This window comes from Mobula birostris, chromosome 2, assembly GCF_030028105.1.
Source record: "Mobula birostris isolate sMobBir1 chromosome 2, sMobBir1.hap1, whole genome shotgun sequence".
Taxonomy (NCBI): domain Eukaryota; kingdom Metazoa; phylum Chordata; class Chondrichthyes; order Myliobatiformes; family Myliobatidae; genus Mobula; species Mobula birostris.
The window spans coordinates 212,041,853-212,057,358 of NC_092371.1; positions in this window are offsets into that span (position 1 = coordinate 212,041,853).

Sequence of the window (15,506 nt, forward strand, 5' to 3'; positions counted from 1 at the left end):
ATTTTATCTTGTCCAGGTATGCTTAGGCAGGGCGGATGCTGGATGGCAGAACAAGGTTTAGAAAGACTATAAAAGCATCACGCACACACTGTTCTATGCATTGCATTTACATGTATATTAGTTTGCGATAATGTTGATGTGCATGCTCTACATACGTAGCATATTGTGTGCACTCATAATAAAGTTATTGTATTTTCGGGAGTATTTGTGATAGCAAAATGTCTCACCAATGTTGCAATACTTTCTGTTAAATTTGTGATGAGTATATGCTTAAATCTCAAAGACCGAGCATGACTCTGCTTATTAAGAAAGCCTATGAGCTCTACTTTGGGTGTAAAATTGGCGACCAAGACAAAGCCTGGACTTCTCACATTTGTTGCACAACATGTATTGTCAATCTTAGAGCTTGGCTCAGAGGTATTTGAAGTCAATTCTGTTCACTCTCCCGATGATATGGCAAGAACAGAGGATCATGTGACAGATTGCTACTTTTGTCTGACCTGTGTGTCTGGTTCCTCTGCTAAAACAAGAAATCCATAGAATACCCCAATCACCCTTCAGCCATGAGACCTGTGCCACATGACAATAGTCTTCCAGTACTGAAGCCACCAGAGACATGGAGTCTAGAGGAGGCAGACAAACATACCAGGATGCGCAAGCCAGCAATGGAAAATGACACTGATGTGAATACAGATTTTGAACACTTTATGTCGCGTGAACTTCATCTGATAAACTAATCTGAGTTGAATGACCTGGTCAGAGATTTCGGTTTGTCAAAGGCAAAAGCAGAATTACTGGGTTCAAGACTGCAAGGATAGAATCTGTTGTCGCCAAGCAGAAACCTTATCAATACAATCATCCACCCTAGGGATAGGGTAAGCATCTGTCCTTGTCACTGCATTTATTTTCCTGTAATTGGTACAAAATCTCACACTACCATCAGGCTTAGGCACGATAACAAGGGGGAGGCCCAATCAGATGTTGACGGCATAATAATACCATTTTTCAGCATGTATTCAATCTCTTGCTCAACCAATTTACTCTTTTCTAAATTCATCTGGTAGGGGTGCTGCTTAATTCGGTCAGCTTGGCCTATATTCACATCATACACAGCGGCGGTGGTTTGTTTGGGCACATCGGGAAATAAATCCTCTTACTCGAGAAGTAACCTTTTCAATTGTTTTTGCTGCTCCGGCTCCAGATGGCTTAATTTGGTATCAATGTTTTCCAAGATAATGGAATTTATGAGCCGCACTGGGACTATATTTAGCTTGTTACAGTTCTCTGATACATCAATAACCCCTTTCTCAAGCTCTCCAGCTTCGTGTGTTCCCACAACAATACTCACAGGTGCTGGTTCTGAGTCATAATAATGTTTTATCATATTGACGTGTACTACTTGAGTGGGCTTCCTACGGTCGGGTGTTCTAATTACATAATTCAAAGAATCAACTTTAGAGATTATTTGGTACAGCCCGCTAAACTTTGCTTGAAGCAGGTTGGTCAACATTGGAAACAGCACCAACACTTTGTTTCCCACGTGATATGTCTGTTCTCAAGCTCATCTATCATACCAGACCTTCATTTTGTTTTGAGAACTCTGTAGGTTCTGTTTTGCAAGATTACAAACCCTGTTGAGTCTATCCTTGAATTCCAAAACATAACTCAACAAGCTGACATGCACCTTCTCATCAGACCACTGCTCTCTGAGCAGGGTCACAGGTCCTCTCGCTCTGTGACCAAATACAAATTCAAATGGACTAAACCCCAACGACTTGCAGGTACAGCAGGCGGTGAAAAAGGCGAATGGTATGCTGGCATTCATAGCAAGAGGATTCGAGTACGGGAGCAGGGAGGTACTACCGCAGTTGTACAAGGCCTTGGTGAGACCACACCTGAAGTATTGTGTGCAGTTTTGGTCCCCTAATCTGAGGAAAGACATCCTTGCCATAGAGGGAGTACAAAGAAGGTTCACCAGATTGATTCCTGGGATGACAGGACTTTCATATGATGAAAGACTGGATCAACTAGGCTTATACTCATTGGAATTTAGAAGATTGAAGGGGGATCTTATTGAAACATATAAAATCCTGAAGGGATTGGATAGGCTAGATGCAGGAAGATTGTTCCCGATGTTGGGGAAGTCCAGAACGAGGGGTCACAGTTTGAGGATAAAGGGGAAGCCTTTTAGGACCAAGATTAGGAAAAACTTCTTCACACAGAGAGTGGCAAATCTGTGGAATTCTCTGGCACAGGAAACAGTTGAGGCCAGTTCATTGGCTATATTTAAGAGGGAGTTAGATATGGCCCTTGTGGCTAAAGGGATCAGGGGGTATGGGGGGAAGGCTGGTACAGGGTTCTGAGTTGGATGATCAGCCATGATCATACTGAATGGCGGTGCAGGCTCGAAGGGCCGAATGGCCTACTCCTGCACCTATTTTCTATGTTTCTATGTTTCTATGACTCCTGCACTGAGTCCCTTATGGCAAACAAGAGCAAATGTACCCCCTCATCCCATTCTTTCCCATTCTCAACACAGTATGTCCTAACCATTGTTTTAAGGGTAGAATGAAATCTCTCCAACTCTCCTTGGGATTCCGGGTGATATGCAGACGACGTAATTTGTTTAGCTCCCAGTTCATAAACTATCTGTTGGAATAATCCTGATGTAAAATTGCTGCCATGGTCAGATTGAATCTCTTTGGGCAGACCAACCAAATTAAAAACCCTAATGAGAGCTTTCACAACAGTTTTAGCCTTAATGTTCCTAAGAGGGATCGCTTTGGGGAACCTAGATGCAATGCACATAATGTTTAACAGATACTGATGGCCAGCTGCAGTCTTTGGCAATGGGCCAACACAATCTACTATGACTCCGGAAAAAGGTTCTCCAAAAGCTGGTATCAGCCAAAGTGGGGCCACTGGGATGGCCTGGTTGGGTTTACTGACAACTTGACACATGCGACAGGTCCTGCAAAAGGTCACATCTTTCCTTAAATTAGGCCAGTAAAATTCCTTCAAAATCCTTTTTACAGTCTTATTCACTCCAAAATGTCCACCTAAAGGCATACTATGGGCCATGTTTAAAATTTCAGTGCTGTAAACCTTCGGGACCACAACTTGGAGTACAATTGCCCAGTCCTCACTCACAGGCACAGTAGGTGGTCTCCACTTTCTCATTAACACCCCATCCTTGAGATAACAGCCGACTAACGCATTCTGAATCTCATCATCTGAGAGAGCTGTTTCTTTTAAAGCTTCAATCTCAGAATCTTGATTCTGTTCTGCTAGAAATTCCTTCCTAGACAAAGATAAATGTTTCCCATCAGACTTACTACCTACATCCTGTTGAAACATAGAGGGTAGAAAAGTCTTTGATAAATCATCATAATTTGAACCCCAATTTTGGCTATCATGGGCATCAGAATCAACCTGCCCAGAACTGTCTGTGTCAGTAGACCTTCCAGACGTGCTTCACATTACTGCGCAGGCGGGATAAATATCAGTATCCTTGCATGGATCGTCTGTGGCAGGCTTGCTTGTTGGCTGTACTGCTGGATAAACATCATCACCTGCAAGGTCATTGCCCAACAACAAAGAAACATTCTTCAGCGGTAGTTCAGGTTGTACCCCTATCTTAACCTGTCCTGATACCAATCCGGACTCCAAAATCAGCTTATGCAAAGGCACGTAAACTGTCCCTTTCCTAATCCCTCGAACAATGTTGACTTAATCAATTTTTGTTTCGTCACCAAACCTCAGAACACTGTCCAATATAAGGGACTGAGAAGCCTCAGTATCTTGAAAAATCCTCACTGGGACTAGGGCTGACCCCTCCTTTATGGACACAAACCCATCTGAAATGAAACGGTCGAATCCCTCCTTAACTTGGTCAGTCCCTTCAGTTCTTAGCAGTGCCACAACAGACTGAACACAGGCATTTGAGACTGCCTCCTTCTCCTTTTCCTTCTTCTTCTTCAGAATGAAACAATTAGTCATCATATAACCAGGTTTCTTACAATAATAACAAGTAAGACTGGAAGATTTCTCCCTCAACTGCTTCCCTTCATCCTTACTTTTGTCACTAGTCCCTGATTTAATTTCTGATTTACCCTGCGGGTTATCGCTGTTATTCCTCTGGAAGCTCCTATGCAGGGTAAACCTAACCTTATGGGTTAAAGCAGACTCTTGCCAAGTGGTAGCATCCTTTTCATCTAAATATGTCTTTATCTCATCAGAGACACACTTCTTGAATTCCTCAATCAAAACTAACTCTTTCAAGCTGTTAAAATCATCATTTACATTTTTAGATGCGCACCAACGATCAAAATACACAAACTTTTCATAAGCAAATTCCACATACGTTTGGTTCATAGGCTTCCTCAAATTTCTAAACCTTTGCCTATAAGCTAAAGGAGGGAGGAGAAAATGGCAGCGTGACGCAGCGTGCACGGCCATTCCGAATGAATATCGATATGTGTAACTTGGGGTGCCGTGCACAATCCGGAATTGATGGGGACAGTCGTGAAAATGCATGGGAACATCTGGAGTAACTTCTGAAATGCCTGCTTCGTTGCCACTGCTACTGTGCAATCGAGAATCTCTGGAGACGAAGGCACCAAATCCTCGGCTTTGCGTATGGCCTGTTGCCGGGGCCAGGGCCGGGGTCGAAATGCTCGGCAGAGATGGCGCTCGGTGCTCGGTGTCGAATAGGCGGTCAGAAGCTCGGAGTTTTTCGGACGGACTCAGGGTCGGACTGTGGTCGGATGCTTCCGGGATGCTGCATCAGCAAGTTGACGGCGCTGGAGGTTTACCGCCTGCGTGAGATGATGGGACTGTGCCATGGTCTGTTCTTATCAAATTATGGTATTGTTTTGCACTGTTGTAACTATATGTTATAATTATGTGGTTTTTGTTAGTTTTTAAGTCGGTTTGAGATGTGTTTTCGTGATATCATTCTGGAAAAACATTTTTATTATTTCTTAATGCATGCATTACTAAATGTCAATAAAAGGGGACTGCGTGTCCTCATAATCATCATCATAAGCTTCCGGAACCAACTCATAAGCTTTAAGCACTGCCTGTTTCACAGTGTCATGATCAGCTACATCTTTAATTGATAGGGCCGAATAAGTTTGTTGGGCTTTACCCTTAAATACACTTTGTAACAACACAGGCCATTCGTCTCTCAGCCACTTTCGATTTGGAGCCATTTTTTCAAAATGCAGGAAGTATTTATCAGCTTCTGCTTCATCAAATGGAGGTACCAACTTAACTTCTCGACTGGCACTAAACCTATCACCATGGTTTAGCGCTAGACCTCCTTGCTTCAATCTCTCCATCTTTTCTAGCTTGAACTCCCTCTTTTTTTCTTTCTCCTCAGCCTCATGCTTCCTCTTTCTCTCTGCTTCCTCCTTCTGCTTTTCTGCTTCCACAGCCTCAAGTTCTTTTACTCGTAACTCAAACACTAACTATTGCTGTCTTCACCTATCCTCAGCCTCCATCTTTACTTTTTCTGCCTGAAACTGAAGCTCAGCCTCAGTAGGTTTACTTTCAGCAAACATCTCCAACACATCTCTCTCAAACTCTCCCTTGGATACATAATACTCCGCTATTAACGTCTGTATCTGAGCCTTTCTCATTCTAGTGTTCACCATAAATTTTAACTTTTGAGCTATTTCAAACAACACAGCCCTCTTAGCATCATCCAATGCTTCAGGAGTTGGCTTTGCCAGAAACCTATTAACCTCCATTGCTGCCGATCTTCTATTCTAACAAATTGAAAAGGATTTCCCCAATCAGATCGATTTTTGATTAATCAATAAGCCCCCAAATTTCTTCATATCCCGGATGCAGGCCCCAATTATGTTACGTACACACAATGGTTTAAAAGAGCCAGCAGCAATAGAAAACACCTGGAGTCTGGTTTTGATGTTAAAAACCACTATTTATTAGTAAATACTTAATATAGTAATTTAAACCAGGTAAATCAAAAGTTAGCAGTGTTATACATGCATATGTGTATAAATATAATTCCCAATCTCATTCAAGCTCAGGTGGCAAGATTTAAAGTCTTACGATGGTAGTGTAAGAAAGTTCAGTTCAATGCACGGAGTTGTTGTTATTGTGAGAGAGAGGTATTTGTAAATCAAGGTGAAATCCACGATAGGAGAAGAACAAATAAACAGGTGCCATTGGGTCTTCCATCGTCAGCTCTGAATTCACTCTCGAGTTAACCAAACGTAGCTTATCACAAAGGGTACCGTCTTCAAGGGAAAACTACCACCCAGGCATGGGTAAGGACACTGGTGGCCTCCACAGGGTCACCCCTTTTACACTCCGTGATAGCCACTGATTGATTCTCCCCATCGATCCTCAACCCACCCTTGTGGGCACTCGTAAGTTTCATCCAGTGATTCTTCTGTCACTGGCTTCCTTTTCATTGACTGGTCCTTAACCGGTGCTCCACTGTGTGTCTGTCTGTGAGAGCCATCTGCCTTGCTTAAATAAACATGCTGCGAAGCAACCATAACATCAAACTGTCGATCAAATAACTCCACCACTTTCTTCACCATGGCAACCCAGAAGCAGTCAGCTGTACTGTAGTCAGCTTCTCTCTCTCTCTTAAAGGCACAATCCATATCCTGACATGGTCCAACCAAGCAGAGTCCACTGCCAAGAAGGCCCACCAGCACCTTTACTTCCTGAGAAAACTAAAGGAATTTGGCCGGTCCCCTAAAACCCTCACTAATTTTTATAGATGCACCATAGAAAGTATTCTTCCAGGGTGCATCACAACCTGGTATGGAAGTTGTCCTGTCCAAGACCGGAAGAAGCTGCAGAAGATCGTGAACACGGTGCAGCACATCACACAAACCAATCTTCCGTCCTTGGACTCACTTTACACCGCACCCTGTCGGAGCAGTGCTGCCAGGATAATCAAGGACACGACCCACCTAGCCAACACACTTTTCGTCCCTCTTCCCTCCGGGAGAAGGCTCAGGAGCTTGAAGACTCGTACGGCCAGATTTGGGAACAGCTTCCTTCCAACTGTGATAAGACCGCTGAACGGATCCTGACCCAGATCTGGGCCGTACCCTTCAAATATCTGGACCTGCATCTCGGTTTTTTTGCATTACCTTACTTTCCATTTTTCTATTTTCTATTTTTGATTTATAATTTAAATTTTTAATATTTACTATCGATTTGTAATCCAGGGAGCGGGAAGCGCAGAATCAAGTATCGTTATGATGATTGTACGTTCTGGTATCAATTGTTTGGCGACAATAAAATATAAAATAAAAAGAATAAAGAATATCCATCAGAACAATACAGGCCCTTTGGGTCACAATACAGTGCCAAACATGTACTTACTTTAGAAATTACCTAAGGTTACCCATAGCCCTCTGTTTTTCTAAGCTCCATGTACATATCCAGGAGTCTCTTAAAAGACCCTATCATATCCACCTCCACCACCGTCACTGGCAGCCCATTCCACGCACTCACCACTCTCTGCATAAAAAACTTACCCCTGACATCTCCTCTGTACTCCTATTTCCAAGCACGTTAAAACTGTGCCATCATATGTTAGCCATTTCAGCCCTGGCAAAAAGCCTCACACTATCCACACGATCAATGCTTCTCATCATCTTGTACACCTCTATCAGGTCACCTCCCATCCTCCACCACTCCAAGGCGAAAAGGCCAAATTCACTCAACCTATTCTCATAAGGTATGCTTCCCAATCCAGGCAACAACCTTGTAAGTCTCCTCTGCACCGTTTCTATAGTTTCCACATCCTTCCTGTAGTGTGGTAACCAGAACTGAACACAGTACTCTAAGCGGGGTCTGACCAGGGTCCTATATAGCTGTAAAATTACCTCTTGGCTCTTGAACTCATTCCTGCGGTTGATGAAGGCCAATGCTCCGTATGCCTTCTTAACCACAGAGTCAACCTGCGCAGCAACTTTGAATGTCCTATGGACTCAGACCCCAAGATCCCTCTGATCCTCCATACTGTCAAGAGTCTTACCATCAATACTATGCCATCATATTTGACCTACAAAAATGAACCACCTCACACCTACCATAGAAACCATAAAAACTACAGCACAGAAACAGGACTTTTGGCCCTTCTTGGCTGTGCCGAACCATTTTCTGCCTAGTCCCACCGACCTGCACAAGGACCATATCCCTCCATACACCTCCCATCCATGTATCTGTCCAATTTATTCTTAAATGTTAAAAAAGAACCCGCATTTACCACCTCGTCTGACAACTCATTCCATACTCCCAACACTCTCTGTGTGAAGAAGCCCCCCCTAATGTTCCCTTTAAACTTTTCCCCCCTCACCCTTAACCCATGTCCTCTGGTTTTTTTCTCCCCTTGCCTCAGTGGAAAAAGCCTGCTTGCATTCACTCTATCAATACCCATCATAATTTTATATACCTCTATCAAATCTCCCCCCATTCTTCTATGCTCCAGGGAATAAAGTCCTAACCTATTCAATCTTTCTCTGTAACTGAGTTTCTCAAGTCCCGGCAACATCCTTGTAAACCTTCTGTGCACTCTTTCAACCTTATTTATATCCTTCCTGTAACTTGGTAACCAAAACTGAACACAATACTCCAGATTCGGCCTCACCAATGCCTTATACAACCTCATCATAACATTCCAGCTCTTATACTCAATACCTCGATTAATAAAGGCCAATGTACCAAAAGCTCTCTTTACGACCCTAAGTACCTGTGATGCCACTTTTAGGGAATTTTGTATCTGTATTCCCAGATCCCTCTGTTCCACTGCACTCCTCAGTCCCTTACCATTAACCCTGTATGTTCTACGTTGGTTTGTCCTTCCAACGTGCAATACCTCACACTTGTCTGTATTAAACTCCATCTGCCATTTTTCAGCCCATTTTTCCAGCTGGTCCAAGTCCCTCTGCAGGCTCTGAAAACCTTCCTCACCGTCTACTACACCTCCAATCTTTGTATCATCAGCAAATTTGCTGATCCAATTTACCACATTATCATCCAGATCATTGATATAGATGACAAATAACAATGGACCCAGCACTGATCCCTGTGGCACACCACTAGTCACAGGCCTCCACTCGGAGAAGCAATTCTCTACTACCACTCTTTGGCTTCTTCCATTGAGCCAATGTCTAATCCAATTTACCACCTCTCCATGTATACCTAGCGACTGGATTTTCCTAACTAACCTCCCATGCGGGACCTTGTCAAAGGCCTTACTGAAGTCCATGTAGACAATATCCACTGCCTTCCCTTCATCCACTTTCCTGGTAATCTCCTCGAAAAACTCCAACAGATTGGTCAAACATGACCTACCACGCACAAAGCCATGTTGACTCTCCCTAATAAGTCCCTGTCTATGCAAATACTTGTAGATCCTGTCTCTTAGTACTCCCTGTGGATCCTGTCTCTTAGTACTCCCTTATCTGGATTGAACTCCATCTGCCACTTCTCAGCCCAGTTTTGCATCTTATCGATGTTCCACTGTAACCTCTGACAGCCCTCCACTCTATCCACAACACCCCCAACCTTTGTGTCATCAGCAAATTTACTAAGCCATACCCCCACTTCCTCATTAAGGTCATTTATAAAAATCACAAATAGTATGGGTCCCAGAACAGATCCCTGAGGCACACCACTGGTCACTAACCTCTATGCAGAATATGACCCGTCTACAACCACTCGTTGCCTTCTGTGAGCAAGCCAATTCCTTGGATCCCATGCCTCCTTACTTTCTCAATAAGTTTTGCATGGGGTACCTTATCAAAGCCTTGCTGAAATCCATATACACTACATTAACTGCTCTACCTTCATCAATGTGTTTAGTCACATCCTCAAAAAATTCAATCAGGCTCTTAAGGCATGACCTGCCTTTAAAAAGCCATGCTGACTATTCCTAATCATATCATGCCTCTGGGGTATATGGGGTGTCAGGGAGGGGTAGCACCTCTGGTGGGGGAACATGTCACATCCTTTTCAGGGTGGTTAGTCCACCCTTGGTCCCCACCTGGCACTCAGCTCTCACCTGTGGCTCCCCGTAGCTGTTTGCATGCGACAGCAGCCACAGCCCGGGCAACGGCTTCAACAAGCTGGCTAAACCAGGTGAGGGTAGCCGACGGGTCTCAGACCCTTGGTGAGATAGGGAGTTGTCTATCCCAGCATGTGAAGACAGACTCCGGCAGACTGAGCGGACGAGACCAATGGAAGGCCCAACGGTCAAGAAGGCGGTCTCTGCAAGTGTCATGGAACGCGTAGAGCAGGACAAGACACAGAAGATGTCCTGGTCATCCACTGCGCCTAGTCCCATCTCCAGCCGTCTAGACTCTGTCTTGCCACTGGACCCAGATGGGAATTGGGAAGAGAGAGTGAGGCTGACGCTGCCTCACTTAAATCCAAATCACGCTATAGTCTCGACACCATCATTATGGTGTTGAGGTCCTCATCGACGTCAACGATGGACGAACAACAACATATTACGCCTCTCCAAATGTTCATAAATCCTGCCTCTCAGGATCTTTTCTATCAACTTACCAACCACTGAAGTGAGACTCAGTGGTCTATAATCTCCTGGGCTATTTCTACTCCCTTCCTTGAATAACAAAACAACATCTGCAACCCTCCAATCCTCTGGAACCTCTCCTGTCCCCAGTGATGATGCAAAGATCATTGACAGAGGCTCAGCAATCTCCTCCCTCGCTTTCCACAGTAACCTGGGGTACATCTCCTCTGGTCCGGGAGACTTACCCAACTTGATGCTTTCCAAAAGCTCCAGCACATCCTCTTTCTCAATGTCTATATGCTCAAGCTTTTCAATCCGCTGTAAGTCATCCCTACAATCGCCAAGATCCTTTTCTACAGTGAATACTGAAGCAAAGTATTCATTAAGTATCCCTGCTAGCTATTCCAGTTCCATACACACTTTTTCACTGTCACACTTGAATGGTCCTATTCTCTGAAGTTTTATCCTCTTGCTCTTCACGTACTTGTAGAATGCCTTGGGGTTTTCCTTAATCCTGCTCGCCAAAGCCTTCTCATGGCCCCTTCTGGCTCTCCTAATGTCATTCTTAAGCTGTTTCCTGCTAGTTTTATAATCTTCTAGATCTCTATCATCACCTAGATTTTTGAACCTTCTGTAAGCTTTTCTTTTCTCCTCGACTAGATTTTCAACAGCCTTTGTACACCATGGCTCCTGTTCCCTACCATCCTTTCCCTGTCTCATTGGAACATACCTATACAGAACCCCACGCAAATATCCCCTCAACATTTACCACATTTCTGCCGTACATTTCCCTGAGGACATCTGTTCCCAATTTATGCTTCCAAGTTCCTGCCTGTTAACTTTATATTTCCCCTTATTCCAATTAAACGCTTTCCTAATTTGTCTGTTCCTATCCTTCTCCAATGCTGTGGTAAAGGAGATAGAACTGTGATCACTAGCTCCAAAATGCTCTCCCACTGATAGACCTGACACCTGAACAGGTTCATTTCCCAATACCAGATCAAGTTCAGCCTCTCCTCTTGTAGCTTATCTACATATTGTGTCAGGAAACTTTCCTGAACACACCTAACAAACTAAACACACCCATCTAAACCCCTCGCTCTAGGGAAATGCCAATCAAGGCATCTCAGCAAGGTACTTGACAAGGTACTCCATGCAAGGCTTATTGAGAAAGTAGGGTGGTGTGGGATCCAAAGGGACACTGCTTTGTGGATCCAGAACTGGCTTGCCCACAGAAGGCAAAGAGTCATTGTAGATGGGTCATATTCTGCATGGAGGTCAGTCACTAGTGGTGTGTCTCAGGGATCTGTTCTGGGACCCCTTCTCTTTGTGATTTTTAAAAATGATCTGAATGAATAACTGGGTTAGTAAATTTGCTAACAACAGGAATTCTGCAGATGCTGGAAATTCAAGCAACACACATAAAAGTTGCTGGTGAATGCAGCAGGCCAGGCAGCATCTCTAGGAAGAGGTGCAGTCGACGTTTCAGGCCGGGAAAGGTTGAAGGTGCTGTGGATTGTGTGGAGGGCTGTCAGAGGTTACAGCGGGACATTGATAGGTTGTAAAACTGGGCTGAGAAGTGGCAGATGGAGTTCAACCCAGATAAGTGTGAGGTGCTTCATTTTGGTAGGTCAAATATGATGGCAGAATATAGTATTAATGGTAAGACCCTTGGCAGTGTGGAGGATCAGAGGGATCTTGGAGTCCGAGTTCATAGGACACTCAAAGCTGTTGCACGGGTTAACTCTGTGGTTAAGAAAGCATACGGTGCATTGGCCATCATCAATCGTGGGATTGAGTTTAGGAGCAGAGAGGTAATGTTGCGGCTATACAGGACCCTGGTCAGACCCCACTTGGAGTACTGTGCTCAGTTCTGGTCACCTAACTATAGGAAGGATGTGGAAACTATAGAAAGGGTGCAGAGGAGATTTACAAGGATGTTGCCTGGATTGGGGAGCATGCCTTATGAGAACAGATTGAGTGAATTTGGCCTTTTCTCCTTGGAGCGACAGAGGATGAGAGGTGATCTGACAGAGGTGTATAAGATGATGAGAGGCATTGATCATGTGGATAGTCAGAGGCTTTTTCCCGGGCTGAAATGGCTAGCAGGAGAGGGCACAGTTCTAATGTGCTTTGAAGTAGGTACAGAGGAGGCGTCAGGGGTAAGTTTTTTATGCAGAGAGTAGTGAGTGCATGGAACGGGCTGCCAGCGACGGTGGTAGAGGTGGATACAATGGGGTATTTTAAGAGACTCCTGGACAGGTATATGGAGCTCAGAAAAACAGAGGGCTATGGGTAACCCTAGGTAATTTCTCAGGTAAGGACATGTTCAGCACAGCTTTGTGGGCCAAAGGGCCTGTATTGTGCTGTAGGTTTTCTATTTTTCTAGTATTTGGGAAATTAAAATCGCCCACCACAACAACCCTGTTATTATTACACCTTTCCAGAATCTGCCTCCCTAACTGCTCCTCAATGTCCCTGTTACTATTGGGTGATCTATAGTAGAGCTATTGACCCCTTCTTGTTTCTAACTTCCACCCACAGGAACTCAGTAGACAATCCCTCCATAATTTCCTCTTTTTCTGCATCCATGACACTATCTCTGATCAGCAGTACCACGCCCCCACCTTTTTTGCCCCCCTCGCTGTCCTTTCTGAAACATCTAAAGACTGGCACTGAGCCATCCAAGTCTCTTTAAAGACCACAACCTCATAGCTCCAAGTACTGATCCATGCTCTAAGTTCATCCACTTTGTTCATGAAGCTTCTTGCATTAAAATAGACACATCTTCAACCATCGGTCTGAGCATATCACTTCTCTATCATCTACCTATCCTCCCTCTCACACTGTCTACAAGCTTTCTCTATTTGTGAGCCAACAGACCCTTCCTCTGTCTCTTCAATTTGGTTCCCACCCCACAGCAATTCTAGTTAAAACTCTCCCCAATGGCCTTAGCAAACCTCCCCGCCAGGATATTGGTCCCCCTCAGATTCAAGTACGACCTGTCCTTTTTGTACGGGTCATTCCTGCCCCTAAAGAGGTCCCAATGATCCAGAAATCTGAATCCCTCCTCCCTGCTCCAATCCCTCAGCCATGCATTTATCGTCCATCTCACTCTGTTCCGATACTTACAGTCGCATGGCAGAGGCAGTAATCCCAAGATTACTACCTTGGAGGTCCTGCTTCTCAACTTCCTTCCTAACTCCCTGTAGTCTGTTTTCGGGACCTTCTCCCTTTTCCTACCTATGTCATTGGTACCAATATGTACTATGGCCTCTGGTTGTTTACCTTCCCACTTCAGGATATTGTGGACGCGATCAGAAACATCCCCGACCCTGGCACCTGGGAGGCAAACAACCATCTGTGTTTCTTTCCCAAGTCCACAGAATCGCCCGCCTGACCCACTAACTATAGAGTCCCCTATTACTGCTGCTTTCTTCCTTTCCCTATCTTTCTGAACCACAGGGCCAGACCCTGTGCCAGAAGTGCAGCCACTGTTGCTTCCCCCAGGTAGGCTGCCCCCCCCAACAGTACTCAAACAGGAGTACTTATTGTTAAGTGTGACAGCCATAGTTGCTCTCCTCGAAGGGGCCGCTGGTTTTGAGTCACTCTCCTTGGAGGGGTCACTGGTTTCAAGTCACTCTCCTCGGAGGGGCCGCTGGTTTTGAGTTGCTCTCCTTGAAGGGGTGGCTGGGTTTCAGTTGCTCTCTTCAGAAGGGCCTTTGGGTTCAAGTTGCTCCCCTAGAGGGGCCACTCCGTTTGAGCTGCTCTTCACAGACAGGCCGCTGGGTTTGAGTTGCTCTCCTCGGAGGGGCTGCTAAATTCGAGCTTTCGCTCTCCTTGGAAAGGTCACTGGGTTTGAGTAGTTGCACGCAAAGATGTTATTGAAACACTGAGATTTATGGATTGGGCTGTAGTTCATATTAGTCTCCTTCAGTTCCATGTTTTTTTTCCTGAGCTTTCACCCATTCTTTCTTGTTGCCGATTAGCAGGCTGGGGGTTTAGAGTTTGATGTTCTTGTTGCTGTTTCTCCGTGTGGTCAATATGTTAATTTTTTTGTGTGCAAGAAAGGAGATTGGGGGTTTTATGTTATTGCTGCTGTTTTTCCAAGTTCAAAGGTTCATTTATTATCAAAGTATACAACTCTGAAATTGTCATAAGGAGGTGGCTGGGAACGAACCCAAGTGCAAGACACAGACACTGAAGTACTAGGGACAGGACTAGGATACAGGGTGAGGGCTAGGACATGGACACGAAAACCGGGAACCCAGAACAGGACTGGACAAGAGAGCTAGGAGCCCGGGCTTGGACTCCGAGCCAGAGACTGGACAAGGACTCAGAACCTGGGTCTTGCCTCTGGCTCGGACCCCAGAACTAGGCAAGGACATGACTCGGCTGGCAGGCAGGACGAGGCTGGAGTCTTCAGACTTGAGGCGAGGCTTGAGACCAGAGACTTGAAGCAAGGCTTGAGGTCTTGAAGCTTGGCTTGGGGCAAGGCTTGAGGCTTGGGGTCTTGAAGCTCCTCCTGGGTAGGGCGTGGTACTCCTGGGCAGGGCGTGGTACTCCACCCGACAGAGGCAAGGGACAGGAAGGGACAGAGCCAACCGCGGGGTAATGGCAATACGGCCTGGCTTACCCGATGGAGGCAAGGGACAGGAGGGGACAGAGCCAACCACAGGGTAACGGCAAGACAGCCTGACTTACCCAGCGGAGGCAAGGGACAGGAAAGGACAGAACCAACCATAGGTAATGGCAAGATGGCCTGACTTATCTGGCGGAGGCAAGGGACAGGAATGGACAGAACCAACCGCAGGTAACGGCAAGATGGCCTGGCTTACCCAATGGAGGCAAGGGACAGGAAGGGACAGAACCAACCACAGGTAACAGCAAGACGGCCTGGCTTACCCGACGGAGGCAAGGGACAGGAAGGGAGCTAGGTACAGGGTGGCTCCAAGATGAGACTACAGGTGAA